We start from the raw sequence: 14,926 nt of genomic DNA, 5'->3' as shown, positions 1-14,926 counted from the left end.
CATTTATTTAGTGTATCAATAACACCTCATTCACCCTTAGTGTATCTATCACACTTTCTTCATTCGCTTAGTGTATCAATCACACTTCATTTATTTAGTGTATCAATCACACTCTCTTCACTTAGTGTATCAATCACACTTCTTTCATTTTTTGTATCTATCACACACATTCTCATTTTCTGTACCTATCACACATATTCTCATTTTCTGTATCTATCACACACATCCTCATTTTGTGTATCTATCATGCACATATTCACCTCATTTACTTTAGTGTATCCGTCACACTTCATTATCTTTTGTGTATCCATCATACCTATTCACTTAGTGTATTTATCACACTTTGTGTTCACCTTTTGTGTATCCATCACACCTGTTCACTTAGTGCATCTATCACACTTTGTGTTCATCTTTAGTGTATCCACCACACTTCATTTACTTTTGTGTATCCATCACACCTGTTCACATAGTGCATCTATCACACTTTGTGTTCATTTTTAGTGTATCTATCACACTCTGTGTTCATTTTTAGTGTATCTATCATACTCTGTTCACATAGTGCATCTATCACACTTTGTGTTCATTTTTAGTGTATCTATCATACCCTGTTCACAAAGTGCATCTATCACACTTTGTGTTCATGTTTAGTGTATCTATCATACTCTGTTCACATAGTGCATCTATCACACTTTGTGTTCATTTTTAGTGTATCTATCATACTCTGTTCACATAGTGCATCTATCACACTTTGTGTTCACCTTTAGTGTATCTATTATACTCTGTTCACATAGTGCATCTATCACACTTTGTGTTTATTTTTAGTGTATCTATCATATTCTGTTCACATAGTGCATCTATCACACATCGTGTTCACCTTTTCTGTATCCATCACACTTGTTCACATAGTGCATCTATCACACTTTGTATTCACCTTTAGTGTATCCATCACACTCGTTCACTTAGTGCATCTATCACACTTCGTGTTCACCTTTTGTGTATCCATCACACTTTGTTCACTAAGTGCATCTATCACACCTTGTGTTCACTCTTTGTGTATCTATCATACGTGCTTACTCACTTTGTGTATCTATCACACGTTAGCTTTGTGTATTTATCACATATGCACACTGTATTCGCAGTGAGAATTGCCGTGATTCTCTTACACCCTTTCTGCATATAATGTAGTTAGATTTGTGTATGCTTGCTTAAAACTGTTGCATGTTATGCTTCGTTACAGCTTGCTTTGCGTGATCATAAGTTATGCTCGGCTTTGTGCATTGTTCTTGCATTTTGCCCCGCCCTCGGGCGCATATCTTTTATCTATAGCTTGTATGCTTTGTCTAAGTCTTCGGCCTTGTCAAAAATGGGTCGTCTCTGGGCTTTGACATTCACTCCCGTCACTTATGACTTTCGAGTTCTATCAAAAAGGGACAACTGTAGACACCCCATTTTTGACCGACCTTAAGACTCAGATGTCATCAATTGAGCGCTCGGTGATCGCGTATGTTGTGCTCGTCCTGAGGTCACGAAGTCTCGGTTGAGAGCCTTGCCTCCGGACTTCGGGACTTTTTGTGCTTCGCCTCGGTTTGTGAACCAGGTTCTGTTTTCTCTTCCCGAAGGGAGGGAGAGGTCTCGTAGACCATCTCTCAGTGGCTGTAGGCTACTTTTCGTGGTCATAGACCACTGTTCCCGTTTGGAGATCAGTTTCTGATTTTTGGAGCCGTCGGCCCTGTGCCGCGGTTTGGGACCGCTTAACTACCTTAGTTTGCTTCGGTTTTTGGCACATACCTTGTTTCCTCCCTTTAGAGGGACATTGTGGCTCGAGAGACCACCTTTGTGGTTGCACGCCACCTTTTGTGCTTAACAGTCAGTTTTCAGGGCACCCAGCTGCGTTTTGGCCCCCGAACTTTTGTTTTGCATCCGTCTTGGTTCATTTTTGGCATAGACCCTAGTTTCATTGTTAGGAAGGTGGTACAAGGGTGGGATACCACCTTTTCTTCTTAGAGACCACCTTTCCCTGGTCGGCCGATTTTTCTTGACAGGTAAGTGGTCTCCCTCACTTTTGAGCCACATTTTCTGGTCTCCCATACCACCACTGAGTTGCTTTCACCTGGGAGACCACCAATCAGGGTAGGCCGATCACCTTTTCAACTTGAACCTTTTGACCCCTGGTCGGCCGACTAGGGCAAGTGGTCGACCGACCACTTGAATTAGTCAGCCAGCCTTTTGCTTTTTTGTCTCTTTGAGTGCTATCCAGCTGTGCTAGCTAGGAGGCATTTGCCCCATCCTCCGAGGATTGACCCTCTTGCTTTGGCTTCTTAAAGAAGCTTGGTCCCTTTTGCTTAGCTTCTAAGAGAAGCTTGACCTTTTGTTGAGCTTCTTGAGGAAGCTTGACCCCTTTGGTCTAGCTTCCTCAAGAAGCTTGGCCTCTTGGCTCCAAGCTTCTTAGAGAAGCTATGGACCTCCTCCTCTATAAGAGGGAGCCTCTCCCTCATGAGCCAAGGTTGAGAAATTTTGGCTAAGGCATACACCTTTGTCTCTCTATATCATTCTCTTTTGGTGTCCAAAACTCCTAGTTCTTGGCCCCATTGCACTACACCTCTAAGCACAACACCTCCATGGTCAACCTAAGCACCTAGGAGCTCATTTTCAGAGGTTGAAGTGTTCCTATTTTGGTTCAGAAGCTGCTGGCCTTCTTCTCTACAAGGGTAAGTCTCTATTTCCCTCTTTGTAACCTTATTTTGCTTCATAGTTTAGCTCTATTTGGAAATATATTTAGGCTTTGTCATAAACTGAAAAAAGTCTTGTTTTGAGCTTCTAAACATGTTTGTTTGAGGCTATTTTTCTGTTGGGGGTCATCTACCCCCTTGCATGCTTCATTTCCTCTTGTTTTAAGCTATGCATTAGAGCATTTGTGTTGGCCTTGGTTTGGCTTTTTAGCCACTAAAATCCAATGGATTTTCAGTGGCGAACATGTGTTTTTGAGCCTCAAAATCAGAGAGGGGTGACCCTCTCACCCCTTGTTTTGTTTACTAGCTTTGTTGGCCTTACAAAGGAGCCCCTATTTGCATGTTTCAAAGCCATGTTTCAAGCCACTTTTCGTGAGTTTTGTGACCTTCATAGACTCTGTCCAGAGCCCTTTTTTCCATGTTGAATGTCTATTATGCATGTGTAGAGTAATCCTCTTCAAGGCCTTCCAAAGGGGCTTTTACTTGCATGCTTCCTAGACTCATTTCAGGCCATTTTTAGTGAGTTTTAGGGCCCTCATAACCTCTTTTCAGAGGTAGTTTTTCCGTTTTGTGTGTCTATCATACATGTGTAGAACAACCCTCTCATTGGCCTTTCAAAGGAACACTTCATTCTAACATGTGTTGACTGAGTTTCAGTGAGTTTTTGGTCATATTTTGGCATGCCATGTTTCTGTTTTTGGCTGGTTTAGTGGCCCCTCATGTGCTTCATATACATGTAGTGTAAACCATGCTTACTAGCCTATGTTGCATATTGTTTTGGCCCTTCATGTTAGCACTTTTTGGCCATGCCTTAAACTGATTTTGTGCATATTTTGGACTTCCTTAACTCTATTTTTGGGTCTCACGGTTGAATGATGCTTGTTTTGCATGCTTATAGTTCAATATCCATGCCTAGCTTTGAGATTTGAGGTCTATTGCATGCATATACTGAGGTGTTTTCATGCTTTGGGTATACATCATATTTCAGAGCTTATATGAATGCCATATTCCCATGATTTCCACTCTTTAAACGTGTTTAAGAGTTGTGCATAAATGCCTCATTTTCGGACCATTGCATGAGCTTCGTTTCTTTGCATGTTGAGTCATCATTTTGGGCTATTTTTCCACTGTTTCAGACCTGCCTAGAGTCTGTTTGGGGTTGGTTTTGTCATTTATACATTGCTTTGTGTACCTCTAGTGTAACCCGCTTCTCTAGTTTCGGTATTCGAGCCATCTTGCATGCATTGTGTGACATAGTTGCATGATTCGGGACCATTGTACATTATGTTTCAGAGCTAGAAAATGTGTGTTTGCATGCCATACTTCATCCTTTGCCATGCTTAGTTAGAGTTGCATGTTGTGCCTTAGGATCGGTCCTTTGCATCCGTGCATGTTTGCATGTATTTCGGTTGTCTCATTTCCATCATATGGCCACTAATGTGAGTGTGGCTGAGGTCCACTTATATTGGTGTAAGTCCATCTTGCATTTGTATATGCCATTTAGTTCATGTGCGTATGATAGTCTTCGTAAGTACATTGTGTATGCCATGTTATGTCACATGCATTGTGTATGCCATTTTAGCCGATAGCATTGCGTATGCTAGGTTGCATGTTAGTCACATTGTGTATGCCATCTCATTGTTTCGTGTTTGGAGTAGGGTTTAGCCTGAACACGGGAAATGAGGGACGTTTCGTACTCCAAGTGACGAAACGTACCTCGATTCTCAGTCCCCGACACTCTTGACTGTCCATGATAGAGTTGTTGGCTTTACTTGCTTGTATGTGCATTCATTTCACATCGAGTCGTGCAATTCGACTTCTCGGCCATTATGCATCGAGATGCGTGATTGGTGGCACGAGGATCAAAGACTACACTTCCTTGAGCTTGTACAAGGACGAGGAGAGTGGTCATGCACACATTTGTTGAAAATACATTGCCTTTTCTCTCTCTTGCCTTTGTTGCAAAAAAATTAGAAACCAGAGGTGGAAACTGGTCGGCCGACCAGATTTTCTGGCAGACCGACCACCCTCTTTGGTCTCCACCACAAAGGGTGGTCAGCAGGTGGTCTCCCATGCTAATAATTGGTCGGTGGCCTTCCCAAGGTGGAGTTTCAGCCTTCTGAAGCTTTGTGCAAGTTTCTAAGATCAATTGCAAACAAAGGCGAGGCGAGGCGAGGCGTCGCGATGGAATTTCCCGACAAGGCGACCTGAGTATGCATGCATCCTTTATCATTCGGAACAGAGCTGAGGCAGTCCATTGCACGTAGCATAGCATGCTAGTTTACTTTGCTTACCTAATTCATCTGTTAAGTAATTAGTATTGTGTGATAATTCGTAATTTATTTTAGTTATGTAATATTCTTTCAGACCCTCCGAGAGAGGGCCAATTGTTGTAATAAGTGTGCGTGTGTGTGATGTATGTCTTCCAACCCCACGTCTTTCTCCCTTTTATTTACCAGCTTATGATGGTTAGTTTAGGGCATGTTTCAATTAGCATACTTATAATAGCATGTTTGCATTCATTCATCTGTCTTGCATGCACCGGGCTCGACGCATCATACTAACTGCATTGTATTTCAATTCCGAGTTGAATACTTGTTAGTTGTAGCATTTCACATGCCATCTTTAGAATAGCCGAGCCTATTATAGTTGCATTCCTGCATGTGTTGCATTACACATTTCAGCATAGTTAGGATCATGCATGGATTTCTAACATAGCTTCTGTTTTGGCTTGGAGTACTCGGTAAGTGTTTATGCTTTAGCATCCTTGCATGTGTGTGAGTGACTGCCATGATAGCATGCTTACCATGAGGCTATGTGCTTATGTGATATACCTGCCTGAATGCCTGTGGGCGAAGGTTGGATTATCTGAATTGGAATAATGCATTGACTGTGAGTTTTAAGCCCACTTGAGAGTGGCAAACCATTACGTTTTCTAAGCCCACCCGAGGGTGGCAAATCCACGTCTTAGCCTACTTGCGGGTAGCACCATCAAACCATTTTCAAAATAAACAAACATGAGATGTGTTGTTCCAATTGAGGCGATCTAGTCTATACTTGTATGTTGTGCGCATCACATAGTAAGATTAGCTAATTAACCGGAATAAGAGCACATGTGTTTGCCAAAACTCGATATCATGGTTAGTAGAGGCCGATCTTTGATTGGGCGAGCAGGGGTGCTCATGAAGTGACCTTCCCCAATCGTACCCAAGTTCCCGAGCCGAGGCAACTTTGGTGATGACGGACACGTGGCCTTCGGCACGAGTCAGGGTTTCCTAAATTCTCCCAAAATAAAATATTTAGGTGGCGACTCTGTATCTAGCAGTCCATGTTTGGCACTTCTTTCTAAAAATCTATTTTTCAAAACGATTTGCCAGATTTGGACTCTTTGATGATTCATCGGTCTTGCATTGCACTCTGCGAGATTAGATACAGGACCGTGACTTTTGAGTTTGAACTGTAGTGAGCCCAACGAACAAAACGAGATTTCCCTCCCAGGACGTTCGGGGACGTCTACACTTGCCCTCGGTAGGATTTTTCGTGGCAAGGGTTGCTTCGCACAAGACTAGGTCCCCTACTGCGAACTCTCGCGATCAAAATTTGCGGTTATAATGTGTTCTCATTTTCTGCTGATATTACGTTCGTCTGACAGCAGTTGTCTCTCGGAGCTCTTCAATTAGGTCCAAGTCAGCTTGACGCAATTCTTCATTGAGTTCTGGATCCAGGTGCAAAACCCGAGGGGTCGGCAAGCCGATTTTTACTGGGATGACCACCTCTGCACCGTATGTTAGGTGAAAAGGGGTCTCTCCGCAAATTTCTACTGGGATGACCACCTTTGCATCGTATGATAAACCCAGAGTACCTTTGGTAACTCTTCATCCCAGAGTCCTTTAGCGGCCTCCAACTTAGTTTTGATGATCTTTAGGAGAGCGCAATCGGTGACTTCGACTTGCCCATTGGCTTGGGGATGACCTAGGGAAGAGAAACATGGTCTAATGTGGAGCTCTGAACATAATTTCCTGAACTTGGCATTGTCAAATTGTTTGCCGTTGTCTGAGACGATGGCTTGAGGGATTCCAAATTGGCATACGATTGACTGCCAGATGAACCTGGTTGTGTTCCGTTCAGTGATTGTAGCTAGGGGTTCCGCTTCCACCCATTTAGTGAAGTAGTCAATGGCAACTACAACGAACTTGGTTTGGCCCCTAGCTGTGGGTAATGGACTAACTAAGTCAATGCCTCACTTGGCGAAAGGGTAGGGACTGCAGAGTGTAATCAGTTCTGTCGGTAGAGCATGAGAGATATTGGCAAAGTGCTGGCATTTATCACACTTAAGCACAAATTCGGTGGCATCTTGGTTGAGAGTAGGCTAGAAGTAGCTGGCACGAAGGATTTTATAGGCTAGTAACCTGGCACCCAATTGATTACCACATACGCCCTCGTGGACTTCCCTCATCACATAGGTCGCTTGAACAGGTTACTAGCCTATAAAATCGGGCTCTGAGTTTGGTGGCTTGCTGTTTATCGTCTGGCAACTCCCCACTTGTCAAAAATAGAAGGATGTTTGCAACCCATGGAATAGGTTCGTTTTGGAGGAAGTGAACCTCCTACTGGTTTGGCGAAGTAGCCGGATGGGCCAGGTATTCAAGGCGGATGCCATGGCTGAGGTCTGACTGGTCGGCCGAGGCTAATTTAGCCATTTCTTCTACCTTGGAGTTTTTTGATCGAGGGATGTGTTTGATATTGAAAGTATTGAAAAGGCGAATAAGAGGGAGTGCAATGTCCTTGTAGGCTCTCATCGTGCCTTCCTTCACGTCGAATTCCCCCGTAATCTGTCCGACGATCCATTGGGAATCACTGAACACTTGGATATAGCTTACGCCAATGTCTCTGGCTAGGCGAAGACCTGCTATCAAGGCCTCATATTCGGCTTCATTATTGCATGCGTCGAACAGGAAGCAGAGGGCACACTTGAAACAATCGCCCTTGAGAGTGATGAGGATGAGACCAGTCCTACTGCCTTCTTTGCGGGATGATCCATCGACATTGAGGGTCCAGGAATGGGGGTTTTCTGCCTTAGTGTTGAATTGTTTTGATGGAGGGGGCGCGGTTGGAGTGGGATTGGTGAATTCCAAGATAAAATCGGCGATGGCCTGTCCTTTGATTACTGTTTGAGGTCGGTAAGAAATTTCAAATTGGCTGAGCTCGACGGACCATTGCGTAAGTTTGCCGAACAACTCTGGCTGTTGCATTACCTTCTTCAAAGGCTGATCAGTGAGAACCACTATAGAGTGAGCTTGGAAATAAGATCGAAGCCGCCTTGAGGCTATGACCAAGGCAAGGGTCATTTTTTCCAGCATAGGGTAGTTCGGTTTTGCCCCCCTGAGAGCGCGGCTAATATAGTAGACCGGACGCTATACTGAGTTGCTTTCCCTGATGAGGGCCGCACTGACTGCGGTGTTTGATACAACTAAGTAGAGAAAGAGGGTTTCACCTGAGAGAGTAGGGGGGTTAGCCATGCACTGTTTCAGTTGTTGAATGGCCTCCTCGGATTCGGTGGTCCACTCAAAAGCCTGTCGGAGGACTTTAAAAAAAGGAAGGCACTTGTCTGTTGCGTGGGAAATAAAACAGTTGAGGGCAGCGACTCTGCCCGTAAGCCGTTAAAACTCTTTGATCGTTCTGAGAGACTGCATTTCTATCAGGGCTTTGATCATTTCGGGGTTGGCCTCGATACCTCGCTGATTGACCATGAAGCCCAAGAACTTCCTATATCCTACGCCGAAGGCGCACTTCTCCAGATTCAGCTTCATTTAATACTTGCGTAGGGTTTCGAAGGTTTCTCGCAGGTCTGCCAGATGATCAGAGGAGAGTTCACTCTTGACAAGCATGTCATCGACGTAGACTTCCATGTTCTGGCTTATCTAGTGGTGAAAGACATCGTTGACCAAACGTTGGTAAGTTGCTTCGGCATTTTTCAATCCGAACAGCATAACATGATAATGGTAAGTTCCTCTATCTGTGATGAAGAAGGTGTGTTCTTGGTCAGCCCAGTGCATTAGAATTTGATTGTCGCCAGAGAAGGCGTCCATGAAACTAAGCATCTGATGTCCAGCAGTGGCATCGACAAGTAGATCTATCCAGGGGAAGGGGTAACTATCTTTGTGGGAAGCTTGATTAAGGTCGGAGTAGTCGACACAGAGTCACACATTTACTATTGTTTTTACGGATCAGGACTGCATTTGACAGCCATCTGGGGTAGTCTACGTTCTTGATGAATTGTGTCGTCAGTAGTTTGTCTACCTCAGAGGCAATGAGGGCATTGCGTTTCGGGTGGAAGATACGTTGTTTTTGGCAGAAAGGTCAGAAGTAGGGCTCGATACTGAGACGATGAGTGATGAAAGAGGGATCGATGCCCGGCATACCGGAATGGGTCCAAGAAAATACATCATTATGCTCAGTTAGGAGGGCTGTAAGGTCGGCCTCGGCCTGGGAGGATAATTGGCTGCTGATCTTGACTGTTTTTGTTGAGTTAGCAAGGTCGATGGGGACTTCGACAAGTTCTTCCACTGGTTCCCCTCTGACTAACTTGTCTTCGTCTCTGATGTCGAGTCCTTCGATGATCATAGCCTCCTTCAGCTTGACTTCTTTGAGTGAAGCGACGTAGCATTCTTTGGCCACCGTCTGCTCTCCCCTCACGGTGTCGACCTCGAGGTTGGTGGGAAATTTCATGGCCAAATGGTATGTGGATATGACAACTTGAAAAGTGTTAAAGGCTGTGCGACTGAGGATTATGTTATAAGTAGAGGGACAATCGACGACAAGGAAAGTGAGTAACTTGGTGGTCTGCCATGGATACTCTCCGATGGTGATGGAAAGATTAATGGAGCCTATGGAGGTCACCCGATTACCCGTGCAGCCGACCAGCGGGGTTTGGAGAGGGGATAATCTTTCTTCCTCGACCTTAAGCTAGTGATAGGCGTTCAAGAAGATGATGTTTGAAGAGCTGCCGTTGTCGACAAGCACTCGTTTGACTTTGTAATTGGACAGGAGAGCGGAGATGACGAGGGGGTCGTCGTAGGGGTAACGGATGCCTGTGCAATCGGCCTCTGTAAAGGTGATGGGTTTCATCCACTGTTTGGGGTGTTTGAAGGGTGATCCAATATCGCGACTTCTTTGTCGGAGCCCTGCCTGATTTTTCTGAGTTCGGCTTGTTGGGCCGAACGAGATGGTCCTCCGCATGCAAGCCCGCTAGCGATGACTCTGATCTCTCCAATCGGGGGAGTAGGGTTGCCTTGTGCTCGGGGTTGTGGTGGGGGCCAATCATTGCCTTGGTTAGGTTGTGCAGGTTGTCGGGGAGGGATGTGTTGGCGGTTGCCCCCGATAGGTTCGGTCCTTGGCCGTTGCTGGGGACGGGCTACTGTGAACCGACTGAGGCTCCCCTGGCGTATCAAGCTCTTTACCTGGTCTTTAAGGTTAACACATTTCTCAGTGTTGTGGCCGTGGTCCTGATGGAAACGACAGTATTTGGATTGATCTCGCCAGTTGGAAGGAGACCGCGAGGGTTGTGGCCATTTCAAGTTGTAATCTCGTTGGATCTGGTTCAAGACTTGTTCCATGGGGGAATTGAGGGAAGTGTACCGCTCGAACCAACCGGACGGTCGGGTAGGTGCCGATCGGTCGACTCGAGCAGTTCGGTCAGTATACTGAGGTGCTTGCTGTGTATATTGGGTGGTTCTGGTTTTAGATTCCTTTCTCTTCTCCCTGGAGGTTGGGTTTTTAGTTGTAGTAGCTTGGCGGGTTGCCAGAGAATCTTTGACGTTCATATATTTTTAGGCTTTGGAAAGGAGGGTGGCCATGGAGGTTGAAAGGTTTTTAGAGAGGGAGAAAAAGAAGTCGGATGATCGTAAACCAGCCATGAAAGCCGTGAGAATGACCTTGTCATCGTTTTCCGCCACCTGTAAGGCTTCAGTGTTGAAACGGGTGACGAAACCACGTAGTAACTCCCCCTCCGTCTGACGGATGTTGAGGAGCTGAGTCGCTAGGCACTGTTGGCGCTGAGCACCAATGAAATGGCTAAGAAAGGAATCACTTAGGTGTTAAAAAGTAGAGACGAAATCCGTTGGCAGCTGAGTAAACCACAGTCGAGCCGACCCCTTAAGCGTTACAGGGAAAGCCCGACACATGATCTCGTCAGGAAAAGCATGGAGGATCATTAGGGTCCTGTAAGTCTCGAAGTGGTCAACTGGGTTTGTTGTGCCGTCGAAAGAGTCGATCGAGGGCATTTTGAACTTGGGAGGTAGGGGTTTGTCCCTGATGGAGGCGACAAACGGTGAATTGGCTGTTGTGGAGGGTGTATTCTATAGGTTCTGCATGACTCCTTGAAGCTAGAGTTTTATCGCTCAAAGTTCCACATCCCAGATAGGAACATTGTCACCACCGGAATGCAATGGAGGCTGGACACTATTGGCCTCTCCTTTGAGAGCAGGTGCTTGGATTGATGGACGTAGACCCCGAGATGGCGGTTTCATGTCTTGGGGTGGGGGTTGTAAACCCTCCAGGTTGGAGAGATGGGCTTGTTGGAGGGGATGGCTCGGGGTTCGTTCTCAGTTAGGTGGGACATCTTGTGGTGGTGGAGGAGGCACAGGGAGGTCTCGCCGAAGCAAAACATTGATCAAGGCTTGATTTTGTTTAGCTAAGCAGTTGATGCTATTGGTGAGTTCTGTGAAATACTGAGGTGGGTTGTTTGGGTTAGGAGGGTCAGCTTGGGGGTCAGCAACGTTGTGTTGAGAAACCATGGATCTCGTTATGACCATCCACCTTGGTGGGTGGCGAGGAGGAATTATCGGGAACGGGTCTCTGGCGACAATGAGCACAATTGTCACGCAGAGCGAAAGTTTTTCACAGACGACGCCAACTGATGATACTACTGGTCCCTGATGGACAGGTCGAGCTGATCCACGCCCCTAACACCGTTGTCCGGTCGCTGGGCTCGTTAAGATACCTGCACAAAAGTCCAACGTGGGACAGGAGTCCCCCAGCGAACCCTCTGACGAGCAAGTTAGAAGAGAGAAAAAGCAATGGAATGTAGAGATAGGGTGATGATAAGGAACCTAGCCTTTTTTTGTCTTAGAAACCTGCTTATATCCTTTGTTCATCATTTCCTTGTCTACTCCGACCTGTCATGTTATGCTCTACCTTACCTTGTTCCTGATGAGTCCATTCTCCTCCGACATGAAGGGGTTATCGCATTAAATGCTGCAGGGGACCTCATTAATGACTGATGTGTGGTGAAATAACTCTGCAAGATCTTTGTCTACTTACGTGACTGGTTCTTCTCTTGACAAGTGTTTGGATGCCATTGGCCCTTCGTGCAACGTTGGACTTTAGTGTTTGAACCATGTATTGGGCTCTAAGTGGTGGCCCAAAAGCCCCTATGGGCCCGCTTATGTCAAAAGTTATTAGAGATTTTGAGCTTTGCTCACACAGTTCTAGTTTTGAACTACTCCTGTGTTGGTTTCATGGTACTGTCCTTTTCTTCTCTTCTCTTTCTTCCTTCCCCAAATCCCCTCCGCATGTGTGTGGGAGAGAAGAAATAAAATTTACTTTTGGAAGCTAAAATCTTGTCAAAACGGGTTTTATTGTGTTTTTTGCTTGTATTTCACAGTTATTAAGTCTGCATGAAACAGTAGCTGCATACAGAAGTGTGTATTTCATTGGAACCATTGATCCCATAGTTGTTATTCTCCTTGGTTACGTAATTAGACCAGAAAGACCTTCAACATCTAAAGCATGGAAAAACTATCATTTTTAGCATCTCTTATGCTGTGTTTGGTTGGGGGATTTGGGGAGGGATTTGAAAAGGGAAAGGGAAAAAGTGGGTGAAACTAAGTGAAATGTAAGTATATTTTATTCACATTTCACCTAACTTTTTCATTTCTCTTTCCAAATTCCTTCTCAAATCCTCCAACCAAATACATCGTTAAAGTGGTTGGAATGAATTGAGCAAAATGATAGTGCTCAGCAATCTGGTGTAGCTTTTATTTATTTATTTATTGATAATTGTAATGTAATATTCGTTCTGATCTCCAAAAATTATTGAAGCTGTCCATATTTAAATCAATTCTAAAGCATTGCCATTGCTTCATTTTCATCAACACGATGAATATTGAGCATCTTTGTTTTTTGGTATGATACATGACAAGTGATTAACCAAAAGGAAAATGAAAAAAAAAAAAAAAAAACGAAATATAGTAAAACATGATGAATGCTTTAGTGGTTGTGTTTTATTGGTATATCTTCAATTAGTCATTTACACATATATTTTTATGGGGAGTGATTCATCCCCCGAAAATGGGGGAGCCCGAATCCCCCTAATTTCCATTTCAGGTAAAAAAAAAAAAAAAAAAAAGAAAAAAGAAAGAAAAAAAAAAACAGTTTCCAAAATTGGAAATTAGGGGGATTAGGGGGCAACTTTTTAGGGCTACAAATCATTTCCCTATTTTTTTGGGGTTGGGCATTATGAATTTAAAGACGTTGTCCGTTTCTAGAAAAATGGGACAAAGCAATTGTTAAGTTCAACAATATGAATTTAAAGACGTTGTCCGTTTCTAGAAAAATGCACACTTCTAAGGTGTGGGTTTGTGTGTCATGCTTAGGGGCCGGCTCTAGGCCTTAAATTATAGGGCTGGGGACCGTTACTGAGGGACATTGACAAAGCTAGTGGTTGATGTGTAAGACATAAAAAGATGATCCTATTGTTGCCTTCCCTGACAAAAAGTTTGGGAACAGTTAGGAACTTGGATGATAATAATTGAAAACTGAATATAATTTGTCTTTTTCCATATCATATGCATTATTTTGGAAGATACTACTATTCTCTCTCTATGGCCATGTTGTATGTCCTGTATCATATTAATGTTGCTTTGAGATCTGTTTTTTTCCGCAGTTTTCAGGTTCCTTTCCTTCATAGTAAATTTCAAAACAACCATTTAATGAAATTGATGAGTGTTCAAACTAGACCATTAACATGTTCTGCTTTAGAATCAATCAGCCCTCAGGGTTTGTTTTGTGTTGTTTTGTTGATTCTGACACTTGAATTATTCTTACTTTTGCTTTCACATGGTTACATATATCACTTCAAAAAAGGACAGATGAGTTTTCCAGAAGAATCGCCAACTCGACTCTGATCATCTGGATGATGTCCCTTGAAATTGGATTTGTCCATATAGTTACCACAAGAAGTTAGCTAGAATAGAAGCATTTAATTGAGAACTATTTCTTGTTTTATTGGCCTCATTTTTTGTGTTCTTGATGTGTTGATATTTCAATGTCACACTTGGCATTTGTTGGAGCATTTAACATGGGTTGCCGCGGATAGGATATCAAGCGACCGGCCTGTGGTAGGGCCTTTCAATCCCAGTCTGGGGCTGTTTGTCCTCAAGTGTGTGTCTTGAAGGAGGCAGCTGTGAGTGCCTGACTTGGTGGTGATGAACTGTACTTCAACCCCACCTGATCAAAAAATCATCTCTTGTTTACAATATTAATAGATAACACTACATTGCTATTATGCATATTTTGTTAGGATAAGGCTGTGGAAGTCCCTAAAGCATGTTCTCCATGCCCTGTCCTTGTTTTTTCTGCTCTTTTCCCCACTGCTCCTCTGTCTCACTCTTCCTCCAATTCTATGGTCCCCTTGACATTGCACTTCCATCATAAGTGGAAAATGCTGGAAACACTTCAATGAGTGGAAAATTATTAGATACTTTTGCAATGCACAATAAATAAGTCATCATTTGTTTTTTTAATTACTTAACAAATGTGAGTCAATATGTTCTACGTGTATAGATAAATAATATCACATAGCGCTTTACTCAAAATGAATTATAGATTTTACAACAACTATAGAGTCTACATACAATGATACAAGTATGTGAATTATTATACGATTACGTGAACTCCAAAATAATTGTGGAGCCCATATACATGTAAGTTTACATGCAAGTAAATGAAAAATGTTAGGAACAACAAATATGAAATGAGACACAAGAAAACTTATATATGGATCCCACAACAGCCCATATGCATGTTATGATTTTACCGATGAAATGAGACATTTGGAGACTTATATATGGATCCCGCAACAGCCTATATGCATGTTATGATTTTACCGATTGTATTATATCGCAAAAGTGATCTCC

General features: G+C 43.7%; 1 pseudogene; it reads left to right on the top strand.

The window, feature by feature from the left end:
* Positions 1-12,540, top strand: part of LOC114259142 (lysophospholipid acyltransferase 1-like) — a 64,831-nt pseudogene extending 52,291 nt beyond the window's left edge.
* The last annotated feature ends 2,386 nt before the right edge of the window (positions 12,541-14,926 follow it).

This window comes from Camellia sinensis, chromosome 13 (genome assembly GCF_055761805.1).
Source record: "Camellia sinensis isolate YWXY chromosome 13, ASM5576180v1, whole genome shotgun sequence".
Lineage (NCBI taxonomy): Eukaryota > Viridiplantae > Streptophyta > Magnoliopsida > Ericales > Theaceae > Camellia > Camellia sinensis.
This window is presented reverse-complemented; position numbering and strand designations above follow the sequence as displayed.